Source organism: Leptopilina heterotoma, unplaced genomic scaffold (genome assembly GCF_015476425.1).
Source record: "Leptopilina heterotoma isolate Lh14 unplaced genomic scaffold, ASM1547642v1 Lhet_116, whole genome shotgun sequence".
NCBI lineage: Eukaryota > Metazoa > Arthropoda > Insecta > Hymenoptera > Figitidae > Leptopilina > Leptopilina heterotoma.
Window position 1 is genome coordinate 580,759 of NW_025110835.1, and position 27,553 is coordinate 608,311.

Consider the following 27,553-nt stretch of genomic DNA (forward strand, 5'->3'; position numbering starts at 1 on the left):
TTTTTGGAACAGGATTTTCCACAGGAATTAAGACAGTAAAAAATTTAAAATTTAAACCTTTTTTAAATTAAACAACTTATAAAAGTATTTTTTATAAAACATGAAGATATCGATTGTTCCGAGTCGAAGACTCGGAGTGATCGATTTCTTCATGTTTTCTAATAATTAAAAGATGACCGAGAGATAAAATCATTATTTTATATTAAAAGAATATTGTTACTGTAACATCATGAAAATTATTTTCATCATTTTAATTCAATTATTATTTTTTAGAATTTTAAATTATTTTTTATAAAAATAATAATTGAATTCCTTAAAAAAAAATTTATTAGTTAATTTTTTTCTAAATAATTAAATTCCTGTAAAAATTTTATTTTTTAAAAAAATTGAATTTTTGGGAGGAATTTTATTAAAATTTCTTGAATAATTGAATTGCTTCGAAGAAATTTATTTTTTACGAAAATAATTGAATTGTTTCAAAGATATTTACAAACATTTTTGACAATAATTGTATTCTTACGAAGAATTTTATATATTTTACGAAAATAATTGTATTCTACGATCAATTTTATTATAATTTTTCCAATTTGTAAAGCATTTTAACAAAATTTTTTGAATAATTGAATTCTTTTTGGGAAATTTTATTAAAATAGTAGATATTGAAAATCATTGAAATTAGAAAAATTTTTGAAAATAATTGAAATTTTTTTTAGATTTTTTGAAAAAAATTGAATTTTTGCAAAGAATTTTATTAATTTTGAAAATAATTAAATTCTTGTGATTAATATTGTTATTTATAAAAATAATTCAATTTTACAATGAATTTTATAAAAATTGCTGAATATAATTAAATTTCGGCGAAGAATTTTGCTATTATTTATAAAGGTAATTATAAAATGTTGACGAAAATTTTTTTTTGTTATAAATATTTGAATTTCTGGAAAGAATTTTAATATTTATTAAGATAGTTGAATTCTTCCAAAGAATTGCGTTAAAATAATTAATAATAATTAGAAATTTTATTTCATTATTTATGTTCAATTTAAGTTATTTGATAGAAATATTTCGAAAAAGTGATAAAAATTGTTCAAAGTTTGCCACAAAAATAAATAATTTTAATTTAAATAATTTCTATTAATCTTTCTGAAAAAAATTAGTTGCATAGAATTTTTAATTAAAAGTATGAAAAATTCAAATTTCCAAAGATTTTAATTTGAAACCTTTACAAAGTTTAATTATTTCTAAAATTGTAAATTATTAGTAACTTTTCCAAAATTCAACTATTATCTAAAACTTTAACTGAAATTAATTTTTAAATTAATTTTTATTAGAAAATTCTATGAGAATACAATTATTTAAATACAAACATAAATAATTTATTGAATAATTGAATTTCTCTTAAAATTAAATTTGTGTACGTAATTTTATTGAAAAAGTTTTTAAATAATTGAATTTTTTTTGGGAAATTTTATTAAAATAGTTATATTGAAAATAATTGAAATTAGGACAAAATTTTTTTTGACATTTATGAAAATAATTGAACTTTGGAGAAGAATTTTGTTATTCATAAAGATAATTGGGATTTTTACAATAATTTTTTTCAAATTTTGAACATAGTTGAATTTTATAAGAAGAATCTTATTTTTTTATGAAAATAATTGAATTTCTGCAATTATTTGTAATTTCTCCAATATTGAATTTTCTTTAGTGTTTTCAACAAAAAGTTAAATTAGAAAATTTTTAAATTCTATTATTTTTAAAATTGCTAATTTTATTTTTAAAAAAAGGCAGTAAGAAGTTAGTCGCGTGCTTTTGCGCGCAAATTGTTGCTAGTTTTAATTTAATAATTAGTAAATAATAATACAATTATTGAAAAAGTGACAACTAAATATATTCATAATAATATAAAATTATAAATACATAAATTACTGTGGTTTTTTTCATGTAATACTAAATGAATAATATTTTGAAACAAATTATTTATTTTCGTGACAAATATTTTTTGTGTAATTATAAATTATGCATAATTAAACTGAGATTAAAAAAATTACTCATCATTTTTCAGAAATAAAATAATTTCCCACCTTGTTCACTAATTAAGTGTCAAAAGTAGAGTGCAAAAGAGAGAGATAGAGAGAAAAATAAATATATATTTTCAATATGTAAGTTGTAAGATATATATTATTACAAACATTGTAAGAGCGTAAAAGGTCTCGCAATCGGCAAAGTGCTCTCGACATTGTCGCAAATCAATAGGATATAAAGAGCCTAAGAGAAAAAGTAACTGAACAGTTGCCCGTATAGGGTTTTGCTGTGTTGAATAATACCGAACACTCGATTTGTATGCTATTAGTAAATAACAGATCTAAGATCGCTCGACATTATTCTCTTTGGTGAGTCGTTAATTTTAGAAAATCGCTCGTAAAGATGATCATTCAACATCAGCTCATCAACCCTTTTCTTATTTTATATACATCTTTTCATATATATACGATCAGTTAAGTTGAAATAAAAATATTTAACACATATATTTCGACGTCAAATGGTTTATATATATGTTGCAAATACTCTATGGAAATATTTTACACTCGCATGTTTGAAAAACACATTTTCTGTTTTATATTATGTTTGTGTGTGAATGTGTGTTTATATAAAGAAGACATATTTTTACGCAAAAAGATATTTTGTTTCTTCGTTCGTTATTCAATGAATGTGCAATTTTCGCAATAAAGTTATGTTTCAGTTGTGCGTGATGAAGTTAGATATCTTCTGATTAGTTTTTATTTATTAAATGTTTCATAGTGTATACAATTCATACTGTATCTACTTTATGTGTATTAACAATTGTGTAAATTTTAAATAGATAAAATTTCTATGTATAATAAGAAAGAAAAATTGTTCTCATCTTGATGAATATCATTTGCGAAATATTTCATAATCAGACATTACTTTTCCCACTTGCAAATGCTCAATTTAGAAATAGAAAATACAAAATAGTACCAAAAGTGTCATAAAATATTCGTAATAGTTGCAAATAGTCGAAAATTATTTATTTTAAAATAATATTTTTTATGTGAATGAAAAGCGTTAAAAATGTGCATTAAGAACAAAATTTAAATTATTCTCACAATAACATTTTTTGCATTTTATAATTATAAAAAAGTTTCTATGAGGGATAAAATCGTTGTTTAATTTCTCCACTTGAGAACGCCAAGGTCATCACCAGGTGGCGTGGAATCTGGTTTTGACAACCGAACTGCCATCTAGCGGTGACCTTGGCGTTCGCAGGTGGAGAGTGGCTTCTCCATATTGAATCTTATAATCTTCGTCAATATTCGTAATTTTTAAATTACATATAATCAGATATTGAATATAGAGTTTAAAAATTAATATAAACGGATTTCAAATTTTAATTAGCGATATTTCTGGACTTTACAATTTTTTAGTCTTGGAATTAATTATTCCACTGAATAAATTAATACTTAAAATCTGGGTTCAAGAAATAGTAGAATTAGTGGACATTTTGATTCAATGAAAATGGAATTAAAAAATTCAATGATTTGTGAAATTTATTATTTATGAAATGAAATTAAATTATATCCAGTCGAAAACGTGATGGAACCCTAAACGGAAATTATAATCGGATTTCCGATGGAATCTCCAGGGAGGAAGAAACTTTCCGAGAAGGATTTTTTTTTCTTTCTTTTTTTCCGATTAGATTAAAATGTAAAAATGATAATTTAAATGGATTGGGAATAAATAATTTTTGGTGCGATGATTTAAGTGGGGAGATTTTGCAACTGTTGGGGAGTGCAAGGTGCACTTTGTCTCAACAGTGTGCGCCGTGCATAATAGAGGTTAGCCGCAGGATGGTAAATCAAAAGACGCCATGCGGGCGTAGTTATATACATGATGGAAGATTAGTCTGGCATTGTGCGATCACCGAGGTGATTTATGAATTATCATTCACGAAAACATAAGAAGTTGGATGACTATCCTCAAATGCTACCATTTTCCTACTAAATAACTTATAGTACTTTTCGATTTTAATATCTATTAATTATTATAATAATTATTATAATATCTGTACCTATTTTAGATACCCCTATTTAGCACGAATTATTTTCAACTCCAGATAATTAAGAATGAATCTTAAATAAAAGAAAAATTTCTTTAAACAGTTTCTTTAAACAATTTCTTTATTAACAGTCGATAAAACATTAAGAGCAGGTGGGAGAAAAAATGATTTCTTAAATTACTTCTCATTTAAAATGAAAAGAATATTTTGGGTCGAGAGTAATTAGTTGTTTTTTTGCTGTTAAAATATCAATGTAATAATTAATATTTAATTTAATAAATTATTAAAACATCTATAATATTTTAACTAATATAAAAAGGAATTGAATAAGTTTTTGGCTATTTAACAAAAAATTTTCCCTAAATTGCTATTTTTATTTTTTATTTATTATTTTTTCGACTAGTGACATTATGGAAAAATTCTAGTTCAATTAATTAAGTTTATCCTACAATCTGAACAGGAAACAAGAGAGTTCTTCTTTCTGATAAAAAAAAACGAATCAGTATAATTGGAATTGGGATCATTTAGGAGTAAAAGGCCCTAAAAGCACTTTATCTATAACCAAATTATTCATCAGCTAGGCGTTTGTATGGTACCTGTAGCAGAGAAGAGAAGTCAGATAATGCGTTGCTTACACCAAGATGCGATAGTGCCTTTTGATATATGAGGCCACACACAAAGCGCGTAACGGAATCTAAATTCAAATATATATATAGCTTTCCTGTGCAAGAACACAGAGTTTTGTACCTACTTTAAAAAAATTGTTCCAGTTTTTTATTTGTTCTTTTAATGCGATCTTTGCTCGAAATACACTGAAATTTTTTTGGTAAGATAATAATTTAATTTTTATTACTCGACTTAAAAAACTATGAGGTTAAATGTCTTTTTTGTTTGCCTCATAAACTATGAAATTGCCAAGAAATCTAATACAAAACCTTCAATTTTTTCTATTTCCGACAATAATTTCTTTTTAAATAATTTAATTCTTGAAGCACTATCATAAAATCATTCATTATAAATTATTTAATGAATAATTTTACTTAAAAATTTCAAAATTAATTGGATTTCAAAAGCATTGCGTTTACAATCATCATATAAATAGATGAACTTCAAAGGTTTCAATATCAATTTTTAATTAATTTAAAGTTTTAAATAGGAATTTTAAGAACAACTGATTACAGATATTTAATTATTTTCAAAAGTGATAAACTTCTTCGCTTAAATTCAATTATGTTCAAAATTTCTTTTAAATTCTCGTCAAAAATATCAATTATCTTTATAAATAATAAAATTCTTCTCCGAAATTTAATTATTTTCAAAAAATTTAATGAAATTCTTGGCAAAATTTTAATTATTATCAAAAATTTTTCTCATTTCAATTATTTTGAATATCTACTATTTTAATAAAATTTTCACAAATATTCAATTATTTCAACCAAATTTTAATAAAAATTTCACAAGAATTCAATTACATACCAATTTTTTATAAATTTCTTTGCTCTAATTCAATTATTTCGAAAAATTTAAATCAAATTTTTTTTTAAATTCTATTATTTAAAAAAAGTTTTGACAAAATTCTTTACAAGATTTAGTTAATAAAATAGCAATTTTAATAAAATTTCCCTATACAATTTAATTATTTTCAATTATTTTCATAAATAATAAAATTTTTCTCCAGAATTTCATTATTTTAAAAAATTTTATTAAAACGCTTTATAAATTTGAAAAATAATAATAAAATTGACCATAGAATACAATTATTTTCGTAAAATATATAACACTCTTCCTAGGAATACAATTATTGTCAAAAATGTTTGTAAAAGTCTTTGAAACAATTCAATTATTTTCGTAAAAAGTAAAATTTTTTAAGCAATTCAATTAATTAAGAAACTTTAATAAAATTTTTCCCAAAAATTCAATTCTTTTAAAAAATAAAATTTTTTACAGGAATTTAATTATTTAATAAAAAATTTAATAAAATTCTTCCTTAGATTTCAATTATTTTCAATTTTTTAATGAAATTTCTCAATAAAATTTAATTATTTTCAAAAAGTTTTAAAAAATTCGGAGAAATTCAATTATTTAAGAAAATTTTGTTAAAATGCTTTATAAATTTGAAAAATTGTAATAAAATTGATCATGAAATAGAATACAATTATTTTCCTAAAATATATTTAACACTCTTCCCAGGAATACAATTATTGTCAAAAATGTTTGTTAAAATCTTTAAAACAATTCAATTATTTCCGTAAAAAATAAAATTCTTCGTGGCAATTCAATTATTTAAGAAATTTTAATAAAATTCTTCACAAAAATTTAATTCTTTTCAAAAATAAAATTCTTCACAAGAATTCAATTATTTAAAAAAACATTTAATAAAATTCTTCGTTAGATTTCAATTATTTTCAATTTTTTAATGAAATTTCTCGATGGAATTTAATTATTTTCAAAAAGTTTTTAAAAATTTGGAGAAATTCAACTATTTAAAAAAATTTGTATAAAATTCTTCACAAGAAATTACTTATTTTTATAAATAATATTTTTCTCCGGAATTTCATTCTTTAAAAAAATTTTTAATAAAATTTGTTGCAAGAATTTAATTATTTTCATAAATAATAAAACTTATCACAGAATTCAAATTATTTTTTATACAATTTTAAATAAACTGAAAGAAAATTGCATTTGTTCTTAAAATTACTTTTTAAATTCGCCGAATTCAATTATTATAAGAATTCAATTATTTTTAAAAATTTTGGTAAAATTCGTCATAAAAATTCAATTTTAAGAAATATTCAATTATTTAATACATTATTTATCTTTCTATTGAAATAATTGAATTCTCGAAAAATGTTCTAATAAAAATTGATTAAAAAATTAATTTCACTTGAAATTTTAAATTATAATTGAATATTGAAAGTATAGGTATTATTGGGTGAATTTTTAGAAATAATTGAATTTCAAAAAGGGTTTAAATTAAAATCTTTGAAAATTTGAATTAATAGTTAATTCTCATGATATAAAATAATCATTTTATCACTCTGTCGTCCTAAATTTATTATAAAACAGAAAGTAATCAATTACTCCGAGTCGAAGACTCGGAGTGATCGATTTCTTCATGTTTTATAACAATATTTTTAAAGTTGATTAATTTCAAAAAGGTTTGATTTATTCTTCAGGGTCAGGTGAAAAAGTCAAAATTTTGTCTGGAAATGAGGGGAAAAACAAAATTAAATTTTTGTAGCAACCCTGTAAATCTTTGTTTAGATCGCGTCACATTACTTTGAATCCAAAAATATCAATTCAATTTTAGATTTTAAAAAAACTACTTGAAATACATTTAAAAAAATGTATAAATCCGTTTAAAAATTATCGCGGGAAAATTATTAATAAAAAACCAATAGTTTTTTAGTTTAAAGGAAAAATATATTTTTTTTTTTCAAGAAACTTTTCCAGAAACTAATTTCTGTTAGAATGTCGTAGTAATAGATAGGTAATTAACTCATTACAACAACTACCATCTGTTTATTACAAGATTCACATAAATTGCGATAAGGGCACTTCTCATTAATTTTAATAAATGACGAAGGAAACATTCTAGATTAAAAGCTTGGAATTTTCTTAATTAAATGTTGCTGTGAATAAATTAGCACGTGGAGGATAATCAGGATTGAAGATAACGCGCGCCACGTAATAATGCAATAAAGATCTCGGAGATTTTGATCAATGACGTAGCTTTAAGTCGCACAGCGGAATTTGCGGTAGCAAAAGAGAATTGCAGAACTTAAATTGTTACACGACAGCAGCAGGCGCATATAATACACACACACACACACATAGGGACTTAGTGAATTTATACAATTTCCATATAGATCTCTCTCTCCCCCTCCTACCATCCCCCCCCAAAAAAGGAATAATAAAATAAACAACACCCCAAAAAGGCAGGTGAAATTTGAACATTTCGGAAGTCTCCATTTCGTGTTTCAAGGTCAATAAGAAAGGAATTCCCCTCTTCGATAGTTTAAATCGAATTCTGCTCGAAGAATTTTTCATAAAATTCCATCGCTTCTTGCTTGGGGAAAAAGGGGAAAAATTCAACCGATTTGCCTTGTTGGTAGCCCCAAAAAGAAGTTCTTGTAACTTTTAACGGGGTTTAAAAAGAAACAAAAGAAGCAAAAAAAAAAAAGAAAAAAGAAGCTGTTGGTGGTAAATTTATTGATTCGGTACTAGAGAAGTATTGAAACGAGAGAAAAAAAAGAGAGAGAGAGAGAGAGAAAAGCGGTAAATTCGTTTTGTTATTTTATCGAGCAGATAATAGAAGTACGAAGAGCGAACTGGGACCACCTTGTGGCTACAAATTGCATTGTTCGGTGATGCTGGTGCCATCCTTGTTTCCTAATGGCCTGTCCACTAAGGTCCGAGGACCACCAGGAATACACGTGTCCTCCAACGTCCACCACCTCTCCTTGTAAATCCTCAAAGCAATTCTCACAAGTATTTCAGAGTCGGATTAATTATTCAAGTGTCTCGCTCACTTTGAACGGAATAGCATATGCAATTTATTTTGCAGTATTTTCTTATTTCAACCATACCGCCGCACAAGTTCATTTTCAGGGTTGCCACAAGAATTTCATTTTCTTTTCCCCTCACTTTTTTCTGATCTCCAGAAAAAAATTTTCATTTTTTCCCTGACCATAATGAATTGTTCTGATACACTCGAAAAATTATTAGATATACTCAAAAAATATTCTTTCACATTTATTGAAAAAATCGATCGATTTAATCGTTTTTTATGATAATTAAGGATGACAGAGTGATCAAATCATTATCTTATAATTTATATAAGACTATTTTTACTCTAACTTCTTCAAAAGAATTCAATTACTTAAAAACTTGGTGAAAAAATTCTTTACGAGAATTCAATTTTAAGGCACCCGCCCGTATCAGAAAATCCAAAATTTGAAAATGGTCAAAAATAAAAATTCATAACTTGAAAATTTTTTTACCAAAATTCATTGCCTTGGTCAGAAATTAAAAAAGAAATAAAAGCTCTTGAAAATGTGACTATTGCAATTTTTTTTTTTGAGAACTTTTAATAGCCAGCGTCCCCACCCGCCCGTATCAGAAAATCAAAAATTTGAAAATGGTCAAAAATAAAAAGTCATAACTTAAAAAATTTTCTACCAAAATTCTTTGTCTTGGTCAGAAATTAAAGAGGGATAACAGATCTTTAAAATATGACAATTACGAATTTTTTTTGTGAACTTTTAATAGCCAGGGTTCCCATCCGCCCGTATCAGAAAATCAAAAATTTGAAAAAAGAAAAATTCATAAATTGGAAAATTTTAAACCAAAATTATTTGTCTTGGTCAGAAATTAGAGAGAGATAGAGGCGCTTTAATTTGTGACCTTTGCTAGTTTTTTTGCTGAACTTTTAATAGCCAGCGTCCCCACCCGCTAGTATCAGAAAATAAAAAATTTGAAAATGGTAAAAAATAAAAAGTCATAACTTAAAAAATTTTTTACCAAAATTCTTTGTCTTGGTCAGAAATTAAAGAGGGATAACAGATCTTTAAAATATGACAATTACGAATTTTTTTTGTGAACTTTTAATAGCCAGGGTTCTCATCCGCCCGTATCAGAAAATCAAAAATTTGAAAAAAGAAAAATTCATAAATTTGAAAATTTTATACCAAAATTATTTGTCTTGGTCAGAAATTAGAGAGAGATAGAGGCGCTTTAATTTGTGACCATTGCTAGTTTTTTTGCTGAACTTTTAATAGCCAGCGTTTTTGTTACAATTTAAAAAAAAACTTCTCTACAAGATTCAGTTTTTTTTTAATTTTAATGAAATTTTTCGAAAGAATTCAATTATTCTAAAGAATTATGGTACAATTCTTTATAAGAATTAAATAATTTTTAATACAATTTTAATCGAATTCCATGAAAGAATTCAACATTTTTTGAAAATAATTGAAATTTCTAAATAAATGTTATTATTTGTGAAAATAATTGAATTTTAGGGGAGAATTTTATGAAAATGTTTTTAAATAATTAAATTCTGGAAAAAAATTCAATTATTTGTGAAAATAATTGAATTTTAGTGAAAAATTCAATTATTTGTAAAAATAATTGAATGCTTGCTAAGAATGTTATATTACTTAAAATTTTGCATAATTTATCATACTAATTAAAGTGTTTCGAGGAATTTAATTAAAATTGCATTTAAAATAATTGAAATTTTATAAAGAATTTTATTTAAACTTTTGAGAATAATTGAAATCTTTAGAGAATTTTTATTAAAATTGTATTCAGAATAATTACATTTTTAAGAAGAATTTTATTATTCGTGAAAATAATTGAATTTTAGGGAAGAATTTTATAAAAATGTTTTTATAATTGAATTCTGATGAAGAATTCAATTATTTGTAAAAAGATTTGAATGCTTGCCAAGAATTTTATATTACTTGAAATTTTGAATAATTTATCATAATAATAATTAAAATGTTTCGAGGAATTTAATTAATAATTGCATTAAAAATAATTGAATTTTTCTAAAGAATTTTATTTAAATTTTGAGAATAATATTGAAATCTTTAGAGAATTTTTATTAAAATTGTCTTCAGAATAATTACATTTTTAAGAAGAATTTTATTATTTGTGAAAATAATTGAATTTTAGGAAAGAATTTTATTAAAATGATTTTAAATAATTGAATTCTTAGGAAAAATTCAATTATTTGTAAAAATAATTGAATGCTTGCAAAAAATTTTATATTACTTAAAATTTTGCATAATTTATCATAATAATTAAAGTGTTTCGAGGAATTTATTTAATAATTGCATTCAAAATAATTGAATTTTTCTAAAGAATTTTATTTAAACTGTGAAGAATAATTGAAATTTTCTGAGAAAGTTGATTAAAATTGTATTCAGAATAATTACATTTTTGTGAATTTTATTATTTGTAAAAATAATTTAATTTTAAGGAGGAATTTTATAAAAATGTTTTTAAATAATTGAATTTTGGAGTAAAATTCAATTATTTCTAAAAATAATTCAATTTTTACAAAGAATTTTCTATTACTTAAAATTTTGCATAATTTATCATAATAATTAAAGTGTTTTCAGAAATTTAATTAAAATTGCATTCAAAATAATTGAATTTTTATAAAGAATTTTATTTAAACTGTTAAGAATAATTGAAATTTTCTCAGAAGTTTGATTATATTGTATTCAGAATAATTACATTTTTGCAAAGAATTTTATTATTTGTGAAAATAATTGAATTTTGGTGAAAAATTCAATTATTTGTAAAAATAATTGAATGCTTGCAAAATAATTGAATTTTTCTAAAGAATTTTATTGAAACTTTTTTTATTAAAATCTTTAAAGAAATTTTTATTAAAATTGTATTCAGAATAATTACATTTTTGCTAAGAATTTTATTTTTTTTTAAAATAATTGATTTATTGCGAAGAATTTTATAAAAATTGGTAAATAATTGAATTCTTGGATAATTTAAATTATTAATGAAAATAATTAAATGTTTTGCGTAGAATTTTACGGAAATTTTTTATCATAAACATTGAATTCTTTTAGAAAATTTTATAGGTATTAAAAATCATCGAATTGAAAAAAATATCTGAAATTAATTGCGATTTAATTTTTACAATTGAAATTATCCACAAATAAATATATATGACAATCATCGAGTTGTATATTCATTAATTGAATGTATACTCTTCGAAATATAAATAAGCAGTAAAGGGAAATTGTTTAATAGAAAAATTAGTAGAATTATTATTGCTGTGCAGCTGTCTTTTAGATTTCAATGAATTTCAGCGAAATACATTGGAACCTGTTTATATGAGTATATATATCTAATTAAAGTTCCATTTTAATGATTCTATTTTATGTGTATCATTAATTATCAATTTTTTTCGTCCACTGACGTATTGATCGTTTTACAGTTAATTTTCTGGCAATTAAAATTGATGTGTTGATTAATTACTATCAAGGTTGAGTGTCAAAATTATCTATTTTAATTAACCATGAATCCTCTAATGGAAAAGATTTATTTTCTCTAAAATTTTTTTCTCATAATTTCACTATTAGAGTTTTTATCAATTAGGTATTATTATTGAATTTACTTTCCTTTTTCGCTTTTTTCTGCTTTTTTAAATTTATAATTTGATATCGTATATGATTCTTGTACTCCATTCGCTTCATTTCGTTTATGAGCGAATTTTCATGCCATCTAGGCGGTAATTTAGTGAACTAAATTGGCGCGAAATTCAAAAAGAGAAAAATTTAATTTTTTAATATTATAAAGAAAATATAAATTATAGCAAAATTTCGAAAGAAGCTAATGAAAGAAAATTGTTTCTGACCTCACTTAACACAATTAGAGTGTTTAATATTTCATTAAATATCAAATAAAAAATTTGAATTTTCCATAATTGATCCCCAATTTGAATACAGTGTTTTACTCTCTCGTAAAACGAGAAGAAAGTATACACATGGAAAATAATGAATGTCGAACGTTCAATCGTTCAGCACTTCTGTTGAATGATTAACATCCAGAATTGATCGCTTGACATTTATTTTTAACGTGGTGAGCTTTCTCGTATATATATGTCCCATGTGAAATGATTACGCACGCATTGAGAGAATATATTTTGCATATGTACAGTATTTTGAAATTTTCTTCAAGATCACTTTTACTTTCTCTAAATCTTTACGATTCGCTCATGTAATTTTAACACCATCAATATAAACATATGAGTATCAAAAAAAAAGTTAATAAGAAAGTGTCAATTTGTCAATGACTGTACGGAAAGCTTTAAAGAAAAATAATTGTGTGCTGCTGACAAAAAAATTTTGTTACACATTTTAGTTGAGATAATAAGATTTGTGTCGTCTCAAATATAAAAAAATCATAATGTCTATAAAACATTTTCATGGCACTACTAACAAATTTTTTTTTGAGCTGAACAATAACAAGATTTTTGTTGTTCCAACTTTAATAAACATTTTAATTTATTTTTCACATTGTATTTTGAAAAGTAGATGAAAGAATAATATTTTATTATTATTACTATTATTATTACTATTTGGAACGAAAGTGAATATAATTTTGTTGCGCTGAAAAACTTATTTGTATGGTGAAAAGGAAGCGTCGCGGGTCTTTAAACGATTGGTAACTACCAGACAAACCGCACTACTGTAAATGGTAGCAGTTTGCAATCATCATAATTCTCGAGGTTGGTCTTCCGCCTGTTATATACAAGGTTCCTTCCAGCGACCACGACAAGAACCGCAGAACCGTTTTGTTCCTTATTACATGGTCTCTTTCGCCTTTCTTTCCCTTTTCTATTTCCGAAAATAATCTCCCGCTTAAAAACTGCAGTAGTTCCCACCGTGACGTTACTTCGTCATCTTAAGGCAAAATATTTTTTTCATTTCTACAATATAAAACTAGCGATATATCCCGAGTGAAATAAGATAAGATTTCACTTGTAAGCTAATATATGAGTGTCTCCAATTTTTAGATGATGATCGAGATTTAGAATCTATCAACAATAGTGCTCTTTGACAATTAATTTTTGTTAAAAACATTATTGTTTTTGCAGGAGACATATGATTAATCATTTGAGGAACACGTTGCAATAAATAAACAAATTGTTAATTAACAATTGGAATTTTAAAAAACCCTAAAATAAAAAAAAGAGATTAAAATCAACCTTCTAACTAACAAAATAGTACTCTTTAAATTTGAATCAGTCAGTGCTGCCAAATTGGAAGATTTTTCTTCAAATCTAAAGAAAATTAAATAAATCTACAATGTTTGAAGAATTTCAAGAAATATTTTAAAAACTTAAAGATTTTTTGAAAATTTTGCAAAGGCTGTGTATATATCAAGTAATAATAAAAATATTTATAAACATTTAAATAATATAAATAAACCATTTTTTAAAGATAAATTATAATTTTTTTTCTTTACATTCTTATGATTATAATAATAAATGTAATAATTATTAATGACTATTGTAAATATTACTGTTCCATTTATTATTTTGCAAATTAAAAAATTTTATATTTTCAAATATAAACATTCATTTTTGAATAATTTCAGATTCAAAATTTAAAAAATTCACCTATTGACTACAATTAAAATTTAATTTAATTAATTTAATTTAATTTAATTTACTATTCTTGTTTATTATTTTCAAAAATGTTAATAACATTTTTCGCAAGAATTAAATTATTTAAAAAAAATTTTAATAATAAAAATAAGGTTATTTTCAAAAATTTTAATAAAACATTCTTTGGAAGAATTCAATTATTTTTATAAACAGTAAAATTCATTGCAGGAATTCAATCATTTTCAAAACAATTTTAATAAAATTTCACGAAAAGATTCAAATATTTTTAACAAATTTTAATAAAATTCTTGTTAAGAATTAAATTATTTTCAATAATTTTAATAACATTATTTGGAAAAATGTTATTTGGAAGAATGACATTCTTTTTATAAACAATAATATAATTTTTGCGAGAATTCAATATTATTTTCAATACAATTTTAATTAAATTTTCTCGAAAGAGTTCAATTATTTGAATAATTTGATTTAAATTATTTTTTATAAAAATAATTGAATTCCTTAAAAAAAACTTAATTGCTTATAAAAATAATTGAATTCCTGTGAAATTTTTATTGTTTATGAAAATAATTAAATGTTTGCATACAATTTTATTAAAAGTTTTTTTTAAATAATTGAATTCTTTTTGGGAAATTTTATTAAAATAGTAGATATTGAAAATCATTGAAATTAAAAAAATTTTTGAGAATAATTGAAATTTTGCAATGAATTTTATTACTTTTGAAAATAATTTAATTTTGCTCTTCATTTATAAAGATAATCGAAATGTTGACAATTTTTTTTTAGATTTTTTGAAAAATAAATTGAATTTCTGCAAAAAAGTTTATTAAATTTGAAAATAATTAAATTTTTGTGATGAATATCGTTATTTATGAAAATAATTGAATTGTACAATGAATTTTATAAAAAATTCTAAATATAATTGAATTTTGGCGAAGAATTTTGCTATTTATAAAGATAATTAAAATGTTTACGAAAAAAATTTTTTTTTTAAATATTTGAATTTCTGGAAGGAATTTTAATATTTATTAAGATAGTTGAATTCTTTCAAAGAATTGCGTTAAAATAATTAATAATGACTAGAACTTTTATTTCATTATTTATGTTCAATAATTTAAGTAATTTTAAGCTTTATGAAAAAAATTAGTTGCATAGAATTTTTAATTAAAAACGTATGAACTTTAACTGAAATTAATTTTTAAATCAATTATAAAAGTATTGTTATAAAACATGAAGATATGGATTGCTCCGAGTCGAAGACTCGGAGTGATCGATTTCTTCATGTTTTCGAATAATTAAAGATGATTTATTTCTAGAAATTTAAATTATTTTTTATGAAAATAATTGAATTCCTTAAAAAAACTTTATTATTTATAAAAATAATTGAATTCTTGTGAAATTTTTATTATTTATGAAAATAATTAAATGTTTGCATGCAATATTATTAAAATTTTTTTAAATAATTGAATTCCTTTTGGGAAATTTTAATAAAATAGTAGATATTGAAATTAATTGAAATTAGAAAATTTTTTGAAAATAATTGAAATCTGGACAAGAATTTTTTTGATATTTATGAAAATAATTGAACTTTGGAGAAGAATTTTGTTATTTATAATGATAATTGGGATTTTTACGAGAATTTTTTTCAAATTTTGAACATGGTTGAATTTTAGAAGAAGAATTTTATTTTTTTTTTTTGTTGAAAATAATTGAATTTCTGCAATTATTTGTAATTTCTCCAAAATTGAATTTTGTTAGTTTTTTCAACAAAAATTAAAATTCTATAACTTTTGAAGTTGCTAATTTCATTCAAAAAAGGCAGTAAGAAGTTAGCCGCGCGAATTGTTGCTCGTATTAATTTATTTCTTTAAAATTGTTTGTGAAATTTAATTCCATTTATCACATTTTAGAAAAAATTGTAACCAAAATCTGAAGAAATTTTTTTGATTAGTTTAAAGATTTCTGAAGAGAAATAAGAAAAGTTTGAAGATTTGTCGTTTTAATCATCTGGCAGCACAATCAGTTAAAAATCATAGTTTTAACTGACAATTAGTGACTTACTTTTTGCTTCTGAATCAGTTAAATATAACTGATTTTCAGTGAAAAAATAACTAATTTTCAGTAAAAAAAAAAAATAACCGAAAAATTAGTTAAACTTGACTACAATTGAATCAGTCAAAAAAATATACTGAAACATCAGTTATTTTTAACTGATTCAGATCTAGAGAGTAGTCACAACAGCAATGCAACTAAACTTTAGTTAATTTGCTAATTTACCGCGTTATTTAATTTAACTTGATATAATTAAAATGAAATAAAAATTCACTCCAGAAACGTTATACTTTGGCAAAAGTAGTTTGCTCCCTGAAGTATAAAAGAGTATAAGAAATGTTACAATGATCTGTCTCAAGATCTTGGCTTTATTCGTACGATTTCTCGAGCAGTCGCGCGTAAACCGATCCGCTGTTAGATGGGAGCAAATGACAACGCGTGCTTTGCATGTCGAGAGAAGCTTCCATGCTAACCGCGGGAGTAAATAAGGCGGAATCTGCACGTCGCATTGTTTGACTTCCCGGACGGACGTCTAGGGCGACGGTAAAGGGACCGACTGGCGGCAACGACAAGACCGCGAGAGACGGTCGCGGCTGATTTGCCAAGACACTCTTGTGCCTCCTCAGAAACCATCCTCTAGATGCACGATGTCTTTTCCTTCTCCTTTGCAATTTCTTTTTCTCTCTTTTTTTCAATTTTTTTTTTTTATTTTCAATCGCATGTACGTTGCATTTCACTTAACACATAATCAGATTAACATGAAATGCAAATAGACATTTTTTTCTTATTCATATATTATTGAATGGATTTTGTGGTGTGTATAACCCATGGGAGGCAATTTTTATTATACGTGCATTTGAATCGAAGCTGAGGTATTTTTAATTGAAATTTAGAAATTAAATTATTTAAAATCAAATAAGAGAACATTTTACTTAAAATGATAAATTAAATTTTTCATAACTATAAAATATGAAGATATCGATAACTCCGAGTCTTCGACTCGAAGTGATTGATTTCTTCATATTTTATAATAATTCAAGATGACTGAGCGATAAAATCATTATCCATTCAAATATTTACGAGAATTTTAAAATAAAATTCTTCTTTAAATCGGTTATTTTTAATAATTTTCGAAAAAGTTCTTTGACAATTTTCAAATCCATTTTGTTTACAATATTCAATTTAACGAAATTTCAATTATCCGTAAATTCTTCAATTAAATATATATTACTTTCTAAATCTGAATTAGTAAAAATATTTACTAATTGGAATTAGTGACTGACTTTTTGCTTTTGAATTAGTAAAGTTTACTAAATAAATAGTAATTTCTACTAAATTATTAGTGAAATTTACAAATTCAAAAGCAAAAAGTCAGTCACTAATTCAAATTAGTAAACATTTTTACTAATTCAAATTTAGAGAGTAGAAAATGAGAACGTTAAAAAATATTTAAAAAAATTCAATTAAACTTGTTCAAAAAAATTAATTTCAAAATTCAATTATTTTTTCTAAAAATTTACACTATATTGCTTTTAATATTCTTTAAATATTCTTTAATTCTTATCAAAAATTTTAACAAAAATTCATTTTTAAATCAATTTTTATTAGAAAATTCTACTGGAATTCAATTATTTAAATAAAAAAATAAATAATTTATTGAATAATTCAATGTTTATTAAAATTCACTTCCCATAAAGAATTAAATATTTCTTAAAATTGAATTTTTATGACGAATTTTATCAAAATTTTTAAAAATAATTGAATTCTTTCGGCGAATTTAAAAAGTAATTTTAAGAATAAATGCAATTTTTTCGAAATTGTATAAAAAATAATTTGAATTCTGCGATAAGTTTTGTTATTTATGAAAATAATTGAATTCATGCAACACATTTTTTTAAGAATTTTTTTAAAGAATTAAATTCTAGAGAAAAATATTATTAATTATGAAAATAAGTAATTTCATGTGAAGAATTTTATTCAAATTTTTTAAAATAATTGAATTTCTCAGAATTTTTAAAAACTTTTTTTAAATAATTAAATTCCATCGAGAAATTTCATTAAAAAATTGAAAATAATTAAAATCTAACGAAGAATTTTATTCAATTTTTTTTTAAATAATTAAAATCCTGTGGAAAATTTTATTTTTGAAAAGAATTGAATTTTTGGAAAGAATTTTATTAAAGTTTCTTAAATAATTGAATTGCTTCAAAGAATTTTATTTTTGTTGCGAAAATAATTGAACTGTTTCAAAGATTTTTACAAACATTTTTGACGATAATTGTATTCCTAGGAAAATTGTTATGTTTTATTAAAGTTTCTTAAATAATTGAATTGCTTCAAAGAATTTTATTTTTGTTACGAAAATAATTGAACTGTTTCAAAGATTTTTACAAACATTTTTGACGATAATTGTATTCCTAGGAAAATTGTTATGTGTACTTAAACCTATTTAAAATTTAAAATTTATTAAAAATTGATATTTTCTAAAATTTCAAATTGAAACCTTTGAAGTTCATCTATTTATGAAGATTGTAAACGCAACTCTTTTGAAATCCAATTAATTTTGAACTTTTTAAGTAAAATTATTCATTAAATAATTTATAAGTAATGATTTTATGATAGTTCTTCAAGAATTAAATTATTTAAAAAGAAATTATTGTCAGAAATAATATAAAAAAAATTCAATTAAACTTTTTCAAAAAAATTAATTTCGAAATTCAATAATTTTTTCTAAAAATTCACGCTATATGATTGTAACATGTTCATATAATTATTATTTATTTTTTCAGCAGAAATAAAAATGTTTTTAACGAAATTTATAAGCTAAAAGACCCAGGCTTTTATTTTTTTAAGAAAAGAAAGAGGAAAAATATACATGATTTTAAGTGTTCTAGGTTTTTTTTTTAATTTAAAGGGATAAAAAAGAGAACTAACTCTAATTCCAGATAACATTGTTAGGAAAAAATGAAAATAGATTTTAAAATTTTTTAACATGACTACGTTTTGAAATAAAACAAATATTATCCTTTTCGAAATATCACCCTTTTAAAAAACTATTTTTCGAAAAACATATTTACTATACAAACAGAGGGAAGTTTTTTAATAAAACTATTTCATTAATTGTTTTCAACACCCAAAGGTAGAATATTTCCATTTACAGAATATGAAATATATTTTCCAAAAACAAAAATTATTTAGTTAATTTGTTAAGAAATTCCATTAAAGCAGTCCGTTCCTGACTTGCATTTAGTAGTACAACAACATCGAGCGGAAGGAATGCAGTTTCGAGTTGCTTCCGATCTTTTTATCGGGTCAAGTGGAATTATTTAATTGGCGATACTCCCGTTTACTTTATCGAGTACGACGACAGCAATGTTCCATTCTGAAATCTGGAGCTGCAGTCTCGGCATCACATAAAACTGCTTAACGAGACTTATATTGTCAATTATGTTTCTGTTTGCCCGTAATTCCAATTGCAATCGTACCTAGAGGTGGTTGGCCTTGAGATCGAAACACTGATTCAGCAATTGCAATAAAGGTACAATTTACTCCCATTAGACCGCTACTCCCTCATTTACCACCCCCTTGCCCCCCCCCCTCTCTCTCTCTCTCTCTCTCTCTCTCTCTCTCTCTCTCTCTCTCTCTCTCTCTCTCTTTATAAACAAATTCTAATTTTCTTAATTTAATACGAATTCCAAATTACTTTCTTTTTCTTATTCAAAATCAAAAAGAAGAGAAGGAAAAAAAAATTTATTTTCAGAATAATAATGCCTGATATTTTTATATAAATTAATTTCTTCTTTTTCTTTTTGAAACCCACTTTATTTATCAAATTTATTAAATACAAGGAAATGTACATATATATTTTCACAATATGGTATTTCGCGCTTGTTATTTAGTGTCTAACTTATCGAAATATTTATAAATTATAATTAAGTCATATATTTATGAATTTATTCTTGCTTGTACATTAAATTTTTGAATTTTTTCACTCGGACGATTCCATCTCGTTTACGAGAGAATTTCCATGCCGTCTCGACGGCAACTTAGAGAACTAAAAAGGGCGCGAAATTCAAATTTAGTGAAACAAAAGAAAAAATAGGCTTCAATAATTTTACTATTTGAATCAAATAATGTTTGGTGTCTACTATTTTCGTTCAACAAACTTTCCGGCTTTGTCCTAATTTTTCACGGTTTTTTTTTCGTCAAATTTAAATTTATTTGATTTCGAACATAAATAAATCTGCAAATGGCTTCTAAATTTTTTTATTAGAGTTTTTATGAATAATTAAATTCTTTTGACAATTTTCATTAAATTTTCTGAAAATAATGTTTTTTTTTATAAATTTCAATTAAAAATTTGGAAAATAATTGAATTAAACAAAGAATTTTTTTTAATTTTTTAAAATAATCTTTTCTGTTCATAATTATAAGTGAAAATTTGATAAATTCTATTTTATTAAAATATATTGATACTAATTGAATTTCTACAAAGAATTTTACTCTTTATAAAAGTAATTGAATCCTTCCAATAAATGTTATTACATATAATTTATGAAAATAATTAAATGTTTGCGTAGAATTTTATTAAAATTTTTGAAAATAATTGAATGGTGGAGAACAATTTAATTATTTATAAAGATAATTGAAATTTTGTGGAGAATTTAATAAAACTTTTTAACATAATTGAATTTCTGCGAAGAATTTTATTACTTTTGAAAATAATTGAATTGTTTTTTAGAATTTTATGGAAATTTATAAAAATAATTGAATTCTAGTGATGAATATTTTTTAAAAATAAAATATTTAAAAGAATTTAGTAAATCTGAAACATTTTGCTATTTATGGAAATAAATTGAATTCTTGAGAAGATTTTTTTTTAAGTTTCAAGAAATTCTTTAAAAGAATTTAATTATTTTTTAATAAAATGTAAAGAAACTTCAATTATTTCAAAAATTTTCAATTATTTGTTTATAAAAATTCAATTATCTTGAAACAATAGAATTGAAAAATTTCAAATATCTTATTTTTTAGAATTTAAAAAGAAATTTGCAAAAATTGAATTTTATTAAAAAATTTTAAGTGTGTATCTTTTTTTAAATTAACTAATAACAATTTTAATTATTAATCTTTATCTTATCTTAATTATTAATTATTTATTAATTATTTAACTAAAAGACTTTGAAAATTTGATTTGTTAAAAAGTTTTTAATGAAATTCTTCAACAAATTTAATTATTTTCAGTTGAATTTTACCAAATTCCTATTAATTCGATAATTTTTTTAAAATTTATTTACATACTATATTTGAATCAGTGACTGATTTTTTTTTTAACTTATTCAAATTTAGAAAACAGTATAAATATCTATAAAAATTGAAATAAAAAGCGATTTTTAAATATAAATTAAAATAATAAAACTTTTTTTAATTTGGTGAAAAAATTCCCGGTTTTCCCGGTTAGTAGATAATTTTAATTAACATATAAATTTAATAATAAATTCCCTAATAAAAACTATTCGATACAAATAAATATTTATTTAATAATAGACAAGTAATCGCTTATTGAAATCAAATAAATTTGTTTTTAGTGTAGAATTTCTAATCTGAACTCGTAAGGAGAGAGAGTGAGAGAGAAAGAATGAGAGAAAGAGAGAGAGAGAGAGACAAAAAAATTAAAATGAGAGGAAGACTATACCCAAGAGTTAGCGAATGATTTTCAGATATATCTATAATAACCCAATGAATATTAATGGCAATAAATAATGCTTTATTGATAGCAAGTTGATTAAAACATTAAATTTCCGTATTCATCGTGAGAACAGAAATAAGAGAGAGAAAGAGGGAGAATATGCTTTTTTTTTTAGTGATTTTTGAGAGAAATTCATCTACTATAAGTGCATATAAGAAGTCCTCGTTTCAATTGAACGCTATCAGCAATAAATTAATAAAAAAATTTTTATCCAACGAAAACAATATGAAGCAGCAGGACACTAATGAGTTCTGAGGATTTATCCCATACGTCAATGTCCTGTGGGATGCCGTTGTATTTTCTATGGCAAACTAAAGGCGGAGAACCTATAAGAAACCTGTATACGACTTTAACCTCAGTGATCCCTAAGACTGTGCGCGCATCTACTTTCGCAAAAAGTGTGATGCATAAAATCGTGACCTTCAATTTGGCGAATCGCACCATTCCTGAGAAACTTTCCATTACTAACCAAACATTATGTGTGTTCTGGAAAATTCATGATCACTTCCTCCCAGTACTACTGTATTTCGAATATCGCAGACACTTCCTTATTTTTAGTGAGAAGAGAAACAATTCATTGATTTTTATTTAGGGGATGAATATTTTTCAGAGAGGAGTTCTCACTGAAAAATATTCGTCCCCTAAAGAATTTTTGAAACATTTTTGATAACCTAGCAAATTGCAGTGTTCTGCAACACTGCAATTTGCTAGGTTATCAAAAATGTATCAAAAATTCGTAAATTTCAAATAAACTAAATTTATTTTTATACTGCGAAGAAAATTATTTAATTCAAATAACAGTTTAAAAAAATTCTATTCGAAGACACACACTTCTGGAAAATATTTTCAACCCCTAATAAGAAAACCAAGGTTGCCACAGGTCAGGGACATCAGGGAAATTAGAATTGGTCAGGGAAAAGTCAGGGATTTTTATTAAAAGTACTGGAAAAATTTAAATTTTTAGAATTCATAAAAAAATTCTGAATTTCTGTGTCTTTCCTGTTTGCCTCCAAAACTATGAAATTACCACGAATTCTAATACAAAACCTTCAATTTTTTCTATTTCTGACAATAATTTCTTATTAAATTATTATCAAAAATTTGAATAAACTTCTTGGCAAAATTTCAATTATTTTCCATAATTTTATTCAACGATTTTCAAAAATTGACTATTTTAATAAAATTTCCCAAAAGAATTGAATTGTTTAAAAATGTTTTATAAATTTCTTGGCAATAATATTCTATTATTTTCGTAAATAATACAATTTTTTACGAGGATTTAATTATTTTCATATAGAAAAAAATATTCTTCGAAAAAATGTAATTATTCTGAAAATACCTCAATTTTAATGAAACTTCACTAAAGATTTCAATTACTTTCAAAAGTTTAAATAAAATTCTTTATAAAATTAAATAAAATTAAATTTAATTAAATTCATTTATTTTTATAGCAATTTAAATTATATTATTTAAAAACATTTTTATAAAATTCTTCCCAACCATTCAATTATTTTCACAAATAATAAAATTTATTGCAAAATTACAATTATTTGCGAAAATTTTAAATTCTTTCATGCAATTTAATTAAAATTGTAGTGAAAATTATTTAATTCTTATAAAGAATTGTATCAAAATTCTTAGGAATAATTAAATTTTCTCGAATAATTTTATTAGAATTTTAAAAATAATTGAATCTTATAGAGAAATTTTTTTAAAATTCTAACAAAAATATTAAATTCCTGCGAAATAATTTTATAAAAATTTTGTGATTATTTGAATTTCTGCGAAAATTTTGATATTTATGAAAATAATTTTATTAATTTTTTTTTTTGACTTTTTTAAATATTTTTCAAACTAATTGAATGTTTGCAATAATTTTTATTATTTTACGAAAATATTTAAATTCTTGCTAAAAATTTTATTTAAATTTCTGAAAGTAATTGAAGATCTGCAGAGAATTTTGTTATTTTCTAATACATGTTTAATTGAAGAATTTCCGAATAATTGAAATTTCGTAATAATTAAATTATAAACAAATAGATTTGAAAATTCTCAAATAAACTTTTTCAAAAATTACTAAAAGTAACTGATTTAAAGAAGAATTTTCGTTATACTTCTAGAAAATAATAATTGAATTGAAATGATGAAAATAATTTTGAAGAAATTACAGTCAAATTATTCTTTATTCAAATTTTTATTAAAATTTTTGTAAATAATTCAATTGAACATTATTTAATTGTTATAAAGATTTGTATCTAAATTCTTGAGAATAATTGAATTCGTTCGAAGTATTTCATTAAAATTCTAAAAATAATTGAATCTTATCGAGAAATTTTTTTAAAATTGTATTAAAAATAATTGAATTCCTAAGAAAAAGTTGTATCAAATGTTTTGAAAATATTTGAATATCTGCAAAAAGTTCGATATTTATTAAAATAATTGAATACTTGCCAAGAATTTTATTAAAATTTAAAAAAAATAATTGAATTTCTGCAAAGATTTTTATTATTTAACGAAAATATTTAAATTCTTGCAACAAATTTTATTAAAATTTCTGAAAGTAATTGAAGACCTGCAAAGAATTTTGTTATTTTTCATTTATCCAAAGAATTTTATTAATATTTTTAAAAATAATTAAATTTCTGCGAATTATTAACAAAAATGTAATTATTTTTGAAAATTTTAATAAAATTCTTCGCAAGAACTTAATTATTTTTATAAATAATAAAACTCATCCCAGGATTCCAAGTATTTTTAATACAATTTTAAACAAATTTCTCAAAAAATGTAATTATTATTAAAAATTTTATTAAAATCCGTCAAAAGAATTTAATTATTTCAAAATTTGTTGATAAAATTTTTTATGTGAATTTAATTTTAAGAAGCATTCAATTATTCAATAAGTCATTTATAATAATTTAATAATTTAATTTAATTTAATAATTTAATAATTTAATTCTCTTGGAGTTTTCTAATAAAAATTGATTTAAAAATGAATTTAGGTAAAATTTTAGATAATAATTGAATATTAAAGGCATTATAGCATGAATTCAATTATTATAAGTTGTTGAATTTCAAAAAGGTTTCAATTTGAAATTTTTAATAAACTTAATTCCTATGAAAAAATAATAATGATTAATTACTTATTAAAAAAGAAGTTATTAATGTTTTCGAATAATTTTCCAATTAAAAAAATAGTACATAAATATAATAGAACATTTTTTTGGGCATCTAATAACTTTTAGAGTGAATCAGAATATTCTTTAGGTTCAATTCAAAATTCAAAATTTTGTCTGGAAGTCAGGGAAAAACAAAACAAAATTTTTTTTGTCAACCCTGAGACAAATACACCGACTTCATAATAAACAAGGGAAACAATTTTTCATATTTTTTAATCGATAACACAGATCTTGAAAAATAAAAAAAAAAATGGATAATAATCGTCGCAGTGATTTATTGAAACTGAAGAAACAATTTTTCTTCGCACTCAGAGAAGTCTTGTTTCTCAGTGACTTTTTTTTAAAAATTCTTTTTCTACACTGTCCTTTCCTGCTCATAACAGGATTTGTACGCAGTATTTGGCCCTACCGAGGTCTCGCGCGATGAATCTCATTTGAATAGTACATTTTATGGGCTAAACGCCAAGATTGTTTATTCCGAAACAAGTATTATAAGTGGATTGTAAGTCGCGCGGAAAATAAATAAATAAAAAAAAGGAAAAGAAAAATATTATACAACAGGGCTGCTTCTCAGTTTATGTTCAAAAAGGAGATGTGAAAACAAACGCACAAGAGCACCTTTGAGTTTACAATCCAAACTACAGCTTCCTGCTTCATTTCTTCAAGACACATTGTGTTAGTTGACGATAATGTTCCCATAACTTTTATTCAACAGGAAAATATGCAAATCTATACATTATTGTTTCTATTGTACTTTATTTACTTCCTACATATTTGTTGCTTTATTACAACTTGTTACTTGTTTTTCTTCTTTAAACAGTTTTCGTTTACTTTTCACCACTGCAAAAAGTAATGGAAATCTTGCTTTAACCCGGCGAGCGTAACTTTGTAGCACTGAGCGTAAGGCAGGGTATTATTTACCCTGCAATTATTTTCTATTTTTATATTAAAAAAAAACCTTGAAATCATAGAAATTTTTTACTACAATTGTTTTATGTTACCTAGTAATCTAATTTATTAATGTTACGATACATTTTTCATTTATTTAAACAATTTATTAATGATTGCATTTTCAAATAAAACTATAGAAATCAACAAACTTCTATAAAACAATTAACTTTTTTGACTATTACATAGTATAAAATTAATAATCCAAATAATAAATTTTGTTAAACTGCCTACAACAATTACATTAAATTGTTTAAATAAACAATTGTTGTTATTTATTAACTTTTTACCCTTTTCACCTAAAAAGCCGCAGTTTTTTTTCTAATTTTGCAATTTATGGAGCTACTCATCATAATCGATAAATATTAAATGTCAAATCGATATTTTAACAATTATTTAAACAAATAATTGTTGTTATTTATTAACTTTTTTCCAATTGCCTCTAAAGATGCAGTTTTTTTCTAATTTTGCAATTTTCGGACCAACTTATAAAAACCGATTACCTAATGATAAATGTCAAATCGCTATTTTAGAAATTGTTTAAACAAATATTTTTTGTTATTTATTAACTTTTTTTCTGTTGCACCTAGAAAGATGCAGTTTTTTCTAACTTTGCAAATTTTTGGACCCACTTATAAAAACCGATAAATATAAAATATCAATTCGCTATTTAATAAATAACAATTATTTGTTTAAACATTTGCTAAAATAGCAATTTGACATTTAACATTTATCGGTTATTACAAGTAGGTCCGAAAATTGCAAAATTAGAAAAATAACTGCATCTTTCTATATGTGCAATGAGAAAAAAGTTAATACATAACAACAATTAATTGTTTAAACAATGTTAAATAATAACCATAGCAAATTTAATTTAATATTTTATTTATTGATTTAACATTAAATAAAGTCAATAAAAGCTGCTAAATTTATAGAAATATGCTTTTCTCTATTTTGTTTTTAGAATTGTTGTAAATTAGCAATAATAAATTGTTTAAACAAATGAAATGTTCATTGTCATAGTAAAATACATTAAAAAAAAATAAAAAAAAATAAAAAAAAATAAAATAAAATAGAAAAAAAATTAAATTAAACTTTTTCAAAAAAATATTAACTGAAATTCATCAATTTTTTATGTCATTAAAAATTTAAAAAATTTTAAAAATAATTGAATTCCTACGAAAAAGATTTATCAAAATTTTTGAAAATATTTGAATATCTGCAAAAAGTTCGATATTTATTAAAATAATTGAATACTTGCCAAGAATTTTATTAAAATTTAAAAAAAATAATTGAATTTCTGCAAAGATTTTTATTATTTAACGAAAATATTTAAATTCTTGCAACAAATTTTATTAAAATTTCTGAAAGTAATTGAAGACCTG